The 10,806-nt window shown below is 38.6% G+C and overlaps 1 long non-coding RNA gene across 1 annotated transcript; it reads left to right on the forward strand.

Annotated features, from left to right (window-relative positions):
• Positions 1–5,402: 5,402 nt before the first annotated feature.
• LOC110911247 lies at positions 5,403–8,586 on the forward strand. Its single transcript, XR_002576909.2, has 2 exons — positions 5,403–5,547; positions 6,986–8,586. It is a non-coding gene; the product is annotated as an uncharacterized LOC110911247 (long non-coding RNA).
• The last annotated feature ends 2,220 nt before the right edge of the window (positions 8,587–10,806 follow it).

A 10,806-nucleotide genomic window follows, 5' to 3' on the forward strand; every position in this document is an offset into this window, starting at 1 on the left:
AAGACCCATTTGAAATCAACATCACACCGGTTCCATGTTTTTTTTCAAAATTCCTTTATTAGTAATGTCACGATTGATAAAGATCTTTGTGTTAACATAATGCCTAATTACATTTTCGAAAAATTAAGTATTAGTGATTTTTCTCCACTTAAAATACCCATTTTTCTATCCGGTCGAAAAGTAATAAAATCAATCGATGTAGTTGAGGATGTTTTGATTCAAACAAATCAAATGGTAATCCCAACCGACTTTGTCAACCTCAATGACGCTCCTCTAGTGTTGGGACGACCTTTTGTAAAAACCCATGAAGCTTTGAAAAACCGGAGGTACAACAATCTACCTCTTCAATTAGGGGCATTCAAAAGGAGCATAGATCTTGAGCGTTCAATGAAATATCCTTTTGGCAATAATGACCCCCTAATTGAAGATGAAGATGAACCACCCGATACAAGTGAAAAGATGGACCACTTTGTTGAAGAAGAGGCCGCCATAGAACAAACTTTTAAAGTTCTTGATCAAAATGAGCAACCAAATAAGGAGTCTCCTAAAGACCCATCTCTTGAGCTCAAAGAACTTCCGAAAGATTTGGAATATGCTTTTCTAGACAAAGATGGTAAATCACCTGTAATTATTTCGTCTAAGTTAAGTAGTGTAGAAAAAGAAAAATTAATTAAACTTTTGAAAAAACACAAAAATGCGATCACTTGGAAACTTGTAGATATTAAATGAATAAGTCCTTCCATGTGCACGCACAAAATTTTAATGAATGATGACTACAAATCGGTAATACAACCACAACGTAGAGTAAATCCAAATGTCCAAGAAGTGGTTAAAAACGAAGTCATCAAATTACTTGACGCCGGACTTATTTATCCTATCTCCGATAGTCCTTGGGTAAGTCCCGTCCAAGTAGTTCCAAAGAAAGGAGGTATGACGGTAATAACTAACGAAAAGAATAAATTAATACCAACAAGAACCGTCACATGATGGAGAGTATGTATAGATTATAGACGGTTAAATGAAGCAAAAAGGAAATATCACTTTCCTTTGCCCTTCATTGACCAAATGTTAGGAAGATTATCCGGTCATAAATTTTATTGTTTCTTGGATGGTTTTTCAGGTTACTTTCAAATCCCGATAGCACCCGAAGACCAAGAAAATACAACATTCACATGTCCCTATGGAACTTTTGCTTATCGACGCATGCTATTTGGTCTATGTAATGCCCCCGCAACCTTCCAACGTTGCATGGTGGCCATCTTCCATGACATGATATAAAAGACAATGGAAGTCTTCATGGACGACTTTTCTATCTTTGGAGATTCATACGACCAATGCCTAGATAACCTTGAACGAATGCTATCCCGATGTGAGGAAACTAACCTCGCCCTTAACTGGGAAAAATGCCATTTCATGGTAACGGAGGGAATAGTACTCGGTCATAAAATCTCAAGCGAAGGAATGGAGGTTGATCGAGCAAAAATAGACACTATTTCTCGATTACCACCACCATCCTCCGTTAGAGCAATCAGAAGTTTCCTAGGACAAGCCAGATTTTATAGGCGGTTTATCAAAGACTTTTCAAAAATCTCAAGGCCTCTAACAAAATTACTTGAAAAAGATGCCCCTTTCATCTTTGACAAGGATTGCAATCAAGCATTTCTAACACTCAAGGAAATGCTAGTCAATGCACCTATCATGATAGCGCCTGATTGGAAATTACCTTTCGAAAATCATGTGTGATGCAAGTGACTTTGCAGTTGGAGCAGTCTTGGGACAAAGAAAAGAAAAGCATTTTCACCCAATTTATTATGCTAGTAAAACACTTAACGATGCACAAGAAAATTACACAACAACTAAAAAAGAGTTACTAGCTGTGGTATTTGCTTTTGATAAATTTCGTTCTTATCTTGTTCTTTCTAAAACAATAGTCTATACAGATCATGCAACCATTTGATACCTTTTCAAGAAACAGGATGCTAAACCCCGTTTGATTCGGTGGATTCTACTCCTCCAAGAATTTGATATTGAAATCAAAGACAAAAGAGGAGCAGAAAACACCGCAGCAGATCATCTTTCACGCTTAGAAGACCCAGCTTTGGAGGCAACCAGGGACGAGCAAATCAACGAAAAATTTCCAACATAGTCCCTAGAAATGGTGGAATACAGACAAGAACCATGGTATGCCGACTATGCTAACTACCTAGCTAGCGGTATAGTCGCCAAAGGATGGCCACATCACCAAATAAAGAAATTCTTTGCGGATGTAAAGCATTATTTTTGGGAAGAACCTTATCTTTTCAAAATGTGTGCCGACCAACTCATCTGACGATGCGTACATGGTAGCGAAGCAAGAAGAATTCTCCGCCATTGTCATGAAGGTCCATACAGAGGACATCATGGTGCCGCTAGTACCGCACAAAAGGTATTTGATTCAGGATTTTATTGGCCTACCATTTACAAAGACGCCCAAAGTCTTGTCAAGACATGTGACGCTTGCCAAAGATCAGGTAATATTTCTTCCAAAAATGAAATGCCACAAAATGGCATTCTTGTTTGTGAAATTTTTGATGTGTGGGGACTCAACTTTATGGGACCTTTCCCACCGTCAAAAGGAAACAAATATATACTTGTGGCGGTAGATTACTTGTCTAAATGGGCCGAGGCCGAGGCACTTCCAACAAACGATAGAAGAGTCGTGGTAAGATTTCTGAAAAAATTATTATCTCGTTTTGGCACACCTAAAGCATTAATAAGTGATAGAGGTACCCATTTTTGTAATCATCAACTTGAAAAAAATTTAGCAAGATATGGGGTCTATCAGAGGGTCTCAACAGCATATCACCCTCAAACAAATGGACAAGCTGAAGTGACTAATAGAGGTTTAAAACGAATACTTGAAAAGACCGTAGGGTTAAATAAAAAGGAATGGGCCGATAAATTAGATGATGCTTTATGGGCTTTTCGAACTGCTTATAAAACAACAATAGGTACAACCCCATATAAGCTCGTCTATGGAAAAAGCTGTCATTTGCCAGTAGAAATAGCTCACAAGGCCTACTGGGCAATTAAAAATGTAAACTTAGATTTAGAATTTGCCGGTAAAAATCGATTTTGTCAATTAAATGAATTAGACGAATTAAGGAATTATGCATACTCTAACTCTGAAATTTATAAGTAAAGAATGCAAAATTTGCATGATAAAAACATTAAACCTAATGAATTTCGAGTAGGAGATCAGGTTCTATTGTTTAATTCACGACTTCGATTGTTTTTCTAGAAAATTAAAGTCTAGGTGGTTAGGATCTTTTTCCATCACCCATATTTTCCCACACGGTGCAGTAGAAATTAAATCTCGGAATGGAATTCCATTCAAAGTAAATGGCCAATGGCTGAAGCTTTATCAAGGATTCATTGAGGATGAAGAGGAAGAAATCTCGCTTCAAACGGTCGAAGAGTAAAAGCATTAACATCATACCTGGTAAGTTACGAACAAGCGGGTTGACATCTTAATCGGTAAGTCTTCTACCCAAGTTTTGGGAAAACAGGGCACTCACACGAGCACTAAAAAAAAGTTTTGCTGGGCATGAGGACGTGTCCGCTGGACACGGGGCCGTGTCCGCGCGACTGTCGGGATAAAACCCCTTTTCCAAACAGTTTCTTCATTTCCACACGCCCCGTTTCCCCGAAAACTCCCTGGTTCAGGCGATTTTTCCGCAGAATTTCGACGTCTCCTCTACTTCTAACAACATCAAGGTATGATTCTCTCATCATTAGTAGTTAGATTAAGCACTTGCATGTAGTTAAAACATCAAAAATTTGGGGAAAATCTAGGGTTCTTGAACTTCATCCGGATCGAACCTCAAATCTTTGCATAAATCTGTTAGCATTAGTTTAGATTAATGTTATAGGAAGTAAATCCACTTGTATTGTTCATAGATTCGCCCGATTTCTCACAAAAACCCCAAACCCTTGTTTTTTGAACCGAAAAAGATAAAATTGAAGGGGTAAACGGTTTGTTTTGGGAAAAACGGCCCTTGGGGTTTCATTTTCGGGGGAAACCGCACCTACTGGACTAAAATTTTTCAAGTTTTCGGGACCGGGTCGAAAAATGAAGTTTTTGAGTAACAGACGCCTGGACACGGGGTCGTGTCCACTGAACACGGGGCCGTTTCCAGCTAGCTGTTTTCAGTTTTCTCCGAAAATTTCACTGTTTCGTGCTAACTTTTGGTGTATTCTTTCAGATGTCGAAGAAATTCACAAGGTTCAATGCAAATGAACTCGATGCTAAGGCAAGATACGATGTGCTTCGAACCAGATCGGAGGAATACCCAAGACAAGTGTGCACGGATCTTTTGGGATTAGTGAACCAATGGGGCCGCTTCAACAACCTAGTCACCGGGCCGCTGAGAGTCGCCCTTACTACTCCCCTTCGCTCGGTCCCCGAATATACTTTGGAATTCTATAGCACATTCGTGTTCAATTCAAGGTGCGACCCATTTGATAATGAGGGGGTAGAATTCCGATGTGGGGGACCAAATACCCGATTTCGATGGCACAATTTGGGTCGATGGTGGGGTTGTATGCGGAGGAAGATGCGGGTAACAAAGAAAACACCGGAGGGTTACGTGAACTAGGAGAAGACGAACGCCAAGCCGCTTGGGCTCAAATAGGAGATGGGCACTACAACCCAAGCAACACTAAGAGCACTAGGTTGAGGGACCCTCTTTACCGTTACATTCATCAGGTCCTCACCTACTCTCTTAGTCAAAGGCATGATAGCAGTGGCATTGTTGGGCTGAGAGATCTGATAGTTCTCCCTTGCATTCATACCCGCAGACACTTCGATGTTCCGTACCTCCTGCTCCGAAACATGCATTGGAACCGGCTTGCTACTCCGCCAACCCCTATCTTCTTCGGGGGGTGGATATACCGTCTCTTCAAGCGCTTCGTGAACATGCCTCGGTCTTTCCAAAGGAGCCCATGGTTGGGAAGAGTGGACATACACATCTGCCGCTCCATGAACTTGATCTATGAAGCCGAAGACGGGTCGGTTAGCTTCCAAAGAGTCCAAGGGCATGCATGGAACCCGCAAGAGGCACTCGTCCTTCACGCTCCACAGTTCTAACCACCTCCTCATGTAACGCCCCAAAACTCGAATGCTCACATTCGTCATATGAGTAACGCCCTAAAACCTTGAATTTTTATATTTGTCATATGTTCCAAATGATAAAACATGAAATAAAATGACTAGGCTATTTAGCCTAGTTAAATTATTTAATCAAAACAAGTAATGAATGAGTTTGGTGGCAATTGTGAGGATGTGACAAAATAGAGGGGCTAAACTTGGAAAAATTGAGTTTAAGTTTTACATAATCTAGAAAACTCAGTATTGTGTGTGTGTGTCGGAGGTGTATGTCGACACCCACAAAGGAAAAAGGAGAAACCCTCAAATTCAGCCCCTTTAAGTCTAAATTGAAGATGGATTCAAGTTGAGATTGATGCATGAACCCGATTTCTTGATGATCTAGTACTCACAATCATGTGGTAAGTTAAATTTTGTGTTCTAGTGATTGTTGATGAAAAGAGGTTAGAATGAATCCGTGAATTGGATTGAAATTGGAATGAATACTTGTTAATACTATTGTGTTTAAGTTGATTTATGGTAGAATTTTGAGTTATCTTGATGATTTAGGATGAAACCCATGTGCATGAGTATGAAGATGATTATGATGAATATGTAGATGTGAAATTGTATTGTGTTAATTCATAAGATGTTATATGATAAACAAGATGTAGAATTAATGACAATATGATTTCGTTTGAATGTAATGGTTCATGAGATGAATTTGGGAAGAACATGCTTAAACCACTTGTACACTATGCTTGGAAAGTAGTTCGCACACCAAGTGTTTGATGAAATGCCTAGTATAGGTTAGTATGTGTTATCACTTGTATGGAATGCTAATTAAATAGTAATGAAGGTGATCATGTATTATAAGTATGAAAAGTGCTTAGTTATGATGTTGTGTACAAAATGCATGCTACGTGTATCGAGTAACAAAGCTTATTAGAATTAAAATTTGTTGCGCAAAAATTTTGCAAAAATCATATAAAATCATAGGAAGGACCTGTGAGGTCGAGCCTTATATGCTCAAAAAGCTATTTAAACATACTACGTTTTGTGTTTGAACATGTTTGATGAATTCGGATGTTAAACAGGCCAAAACAGTGCCCAAAGTCGGCAATACTGTTTTGACAGCAAGCTGTTTGGAAGCATTTCAGCTTCTGTGCTGATTTTGTAAAAATCATATAAAATCATAGGAACGTCCGATTGTTACGATCTTTATTTGCTTAGAAAGGTCTCTGAGTGTAGATCATTTCATATTTGAACATGAAGAACTGAATCAGAAGATAAATGGGTTAAAATGTGTCGTGAACAGCTGCTGCGCAGAAAGTTGCTGCACATTTTTAGTATAAATATTACGTAAAAATAGTTGTATTGTTATGCACACTTGTATGAATCATGAACTACTGATTTTAATAAATTATTAGTAAGTTATTTGATTGTTTTAAGTGTCTAAAACACTTACCAAATAGTTTATGCATATAATTGCACCAACGGGTCGAAACGGGTTGTTGATAGAAAATAGTAGAATGGATGTGTAAAAACCAAGGTGTTAAGAAATGGTATGAAATGTTTAACGTATGAAACAAGTTGCCTAACTTAGAAAATGTTATCATTCTAAGTATGGAATTTTGAAAGAATAATGAACATGATGTAAATACATAATTGTGCATGCTAGAAGCTCATGTATGACTTTTTGTGATGATGGAATGATAAATTGTTAGATTGATTAGCATTGTAGTATTATGATACATGTTGAACTCGTTAAGCGATTGACACGTGAATAGAAGTGTGATTAGTGATGCGTATGATTATGTATACTAACTATTGAATGGATGTAATGGAATGAGATAATAGGAACGTGTCAAGGAGAGCTCAAGCATAGGAGGATAACGGGTCAAGATAAGGCAAGGTGACAAATACACTTATTGGAGTACTCAAGGTAAGTGATTCCGATTTCACTTCTTAGCTTGTTTAAATAAGGTAGTGTTCTAGATAATTGGGTATGTTACGAACTCAATATGGATTTGGTTGAATGAAAACGATGGTTCTCGCTAAATAGATCGAATGGGTCAAATAAGGTATTATTGTCATAACATAATGAAGTATAAGTAAGTTCCGAACCGCTTTTCAGTATTTAGAAAGATCTGTTAATTTTGTCATATGTTGCGAATAGTGAGATATGTAAGAACGTAAGATCAAATGAAGTTCTAAGTTTAGTTTTGTGGTGATGGGTCAAAAATGTTAACTAAGTCGGAAAGTGTGTAATAAAGATCAAACGGGTCAAAACTAGGAAACGGGGTAAGGTGAGGTTTCGGCCATTAAGGCATGGGGAAAGTATTGGTATGATTTGGGACCTTGAAAGGATGTTACCATACGTTTGGAACGCTCGTGGTGCAAGTATAATCGATCCCGATAGCCAAAAAGTAGAAATTAGCGTCTGGGATGCAGAAGGGGCGTCGCCGACGTCCCAAAGGACCGTCGGCGACGATGCTTGGGTGGTTCTGTGCTTACGACGTCCTAATTTCCTGTCTACGGACTTCTTTCCCGACGGACAAAATTAGTGGGCGTCGCCGACAGCCTGGTGAGGCGTCGGCGACGGTGCCTTCGTTTCCTGCTTTCTGTTTTCGCCATGTAGCGCTCTCGGTTGAACTCATTTCCGTCCGGGTGCTCCGTAAAGACTCCGTAAGCCTTGTTAGGCATAAGAAAGCACTAACCTTATTAAAATAGATAGCTATGCACTCAAGTTCATGTAAAAGTGCGGATCTTATAAATAATTAAATGGTGAAAGGAAATGTGTTAGAACAGTTTATACGGATAAAATGATAAAACTTGTTCATAAGAATGCTTACTTGTGAATTATTACGTATGTTTATAATACAATAGTAGGAGGTGGTTAAGGGAATATGACTTTAATTGCACGTGTTATATGTATTTTGGCATACAAGAACATGTACGATACACATAGGTATGAATACATGATTGTAAGTATATTTGAATATATGTAGGGATGTAAACGTGTACGGTTGTAAGTATGTACGTGTGTATGTACGTGCGAATGCATAATTTAGATGTATTGAGAATTAACGTTACTAACGACACACTTGAGTTTAGAATATAATGCATGAATGAGAATGACAGATCCTTATGAAGTTGAAGCTGAACTCGGAACGAGAGATTTCAAGAGAATAGTCGAATGCTATACGGAAGTTAATTGTGTGAGACTAGTGTCGTATGAGGTTGTCAATGTCTAATGATTTAGTTGTATGTGATGTTCACAGGTACCACATGGATTCCTTCTTCTACTAACGAAGCTGAGCGGACGTAGATCGAGTCAAGAGCAAGGGTTGTACGGAAAGAACGGTCAAATAGTTCGAAATATGTATTGCTTTGAAGCGTCAATACAATGTGAATATTGTAAAACCCTTCCAGTAAATGTTTAATAAATTGCATCTGAACTTTTATGTTAGAAATATGTTTATTAAAGAAAGAAATTTTAAGGCTCGTATTTCCGCTGCGTCGATTTAAAAATATTACGTGGTAGGGTCTTACACCTCAATACCAATACCAGCCCCATGGTGATCCGGGCCAATCCTCCTCACAAGGAGGCGGTTTTCCTAATTTCCAAAGTTTACATGATTTGTTGTAGGAAAACCTCATGTGCACCAGGAACACCTATAACATGGCGAGCAACACGTACACCCGGGTCAGAGCAATTGAGAGAAACATCTCCGACATTCAGGATGACATCGGGAACATCCGGGAGTACATGGTGGGGCACGGAGGAGGAGGTGATGATGATGAGGATGAGGACATGGACTAGGCGGGTGGAGTAGAGGCAGGAGCAGCTAGTAGCCATAGGTTAAACCTCTTTTCTTTTAAACAATTTCCGGCCTGCGTGCCGAGTGTTGAACAATTTACTTTCCTTTAACTCTTTTTATTTTCTGCATTTGTTTTTCTTTTTAACTTTGTGATGTGGATGTTGAACTATGGTAATTTAGGATGTTTGCTATGGTTTGGTGTAGTGTTTATTGATTAAACGAGTACATACGAGGCTTAGAGCACTAAACATTAGTGCTACTAAAGCCGGGACAGGAAAACTGGAGCCAGAAACCTGTTTTTCACCTTTTCAGATTGTCTACACGGGGTCGTGTCCATCGAACACGCCCTCGTGGCCACTTCCCCAGACCTGCTATTTGTTAAATTCTACAGATTTTTGCCAGACACGGGGTCGTGCCCAGCCACACGCCCCCCGTGTCAACCTTCTGTAAGTTTTCGTTACTGTCACTCTGAACACGGGGTCGTGTTCATCCGACACGGGGTCGTGTCCAGACGCCCAATAACATAAATTTTGCTTTTTCGCACCTTTTTACACATTCAATCATCCTAAAAACTTATTTTTTGGACACATTGAAGACAATGTGTAATTTAAGTGTGGGGGGATGCTAAAACTTTGAATCTTGCAAGTCCTAAATACAAGCCTTACACAAAACTCTATTGGAACCGCTAATCACTCCAAATTTAATTTGGGAATTTCAAGTTCTAAAAAGGTTATATTTTTACAAATTTACAACCGATAGCGTCGTGATAAAAAGAACCAACATAAGAAAATTATGAAACGGCATGACAATTTTAGTTAAAATTTGATTATATATACTTGATCGCATAAAAACCCATTCCCACAAAAAGTGAGTTTTTGAGCCTTTATTGAGCATACAAATACATATCTTTAAACTAAATGCTCATTTTTCGTTTCTTGTGTGAATAGCCGCTTGGTTCTTACGACTCTAGAACTTGCCACGACGATACATTCCCATTCCTTACCAACTTAAACCCGAGTAAGTAAATGATGGAGGCATTAGGACTAACCCTTTTTATTTCTACACCATTATTTTTCTTTTTTTTACCACCTACCTAAAATCCCCCTAGTTAGACCCTTTGTGCCTAAACCTTTTCATTTCTTAACCCAATACAAACACCCTTTTACCCACCAAAACCTTTTTATTTTTAACCCTTTATTTTAGTAACAAGGCTCGGTTTTTCTTATGACTTGCTTATGAAAAAAAATGATGATGATGATGAAGCCAAAAGAAATAAACAAACAAGTTTATCAAAAAGAACTTTGTTTGAAAGAAATGCTTCATCAAAATAAAAAGTTATGAAAAATAAAAAGTCTTCCGAAAACCGACGCTTTTTACGCCCTTCGCCCTTTTACTAACCACTAACCCACCCACCCACCTATAACCCAAGCCTAACCCTTCACCCCAAAAGTCCTCTTGATATTTACAAAGGTGTATAGTTAAAAAGGAGGAGGATTGATTGCTTGGCAAGCTTATGGTAGGAGTAAGTTACATGCCGCTCTCGAGTGATTCACTAAAATACATCTTTGGCCGAGTGTTGAGTGATCCCCCGTGAGGTATGTGAACTTGTGTAACACCTCGAAAATTTGTGTCCAATAAATAAACGACACGTGTCACATACGACAAAAGTATTATAAACCCGGATCTAATTAAAAGATGTGTGGTAGGATTTTTAGACATGTCGACATGTTAATTTATACCTCTGAACGACTTCTTCATTATAAATCCCAAGACCCTAGCATGATTAACAAACAACTATACCTTAATCTGGTGATTACTAATGATAAAGGATGTCCAAGTTTACTAATTTGGATCCTA

The sequence above is a fragment of the Helianthus annuus genome, chromosome 15 (genome assembly GCF_002127325.2).
Source record: "Helianthus annuus cultivar XRQ/B chromosome 15, HanXRQr2.0-SUNRISE, whole genome shotgun sequence".
Classification (NCBI taxonomy): Eukaryota; Viridiplantae; Streptophyta; class Magnoliopsida; order Asterales; family Asteraceae; genus Helianthus; species Helianthus annuus.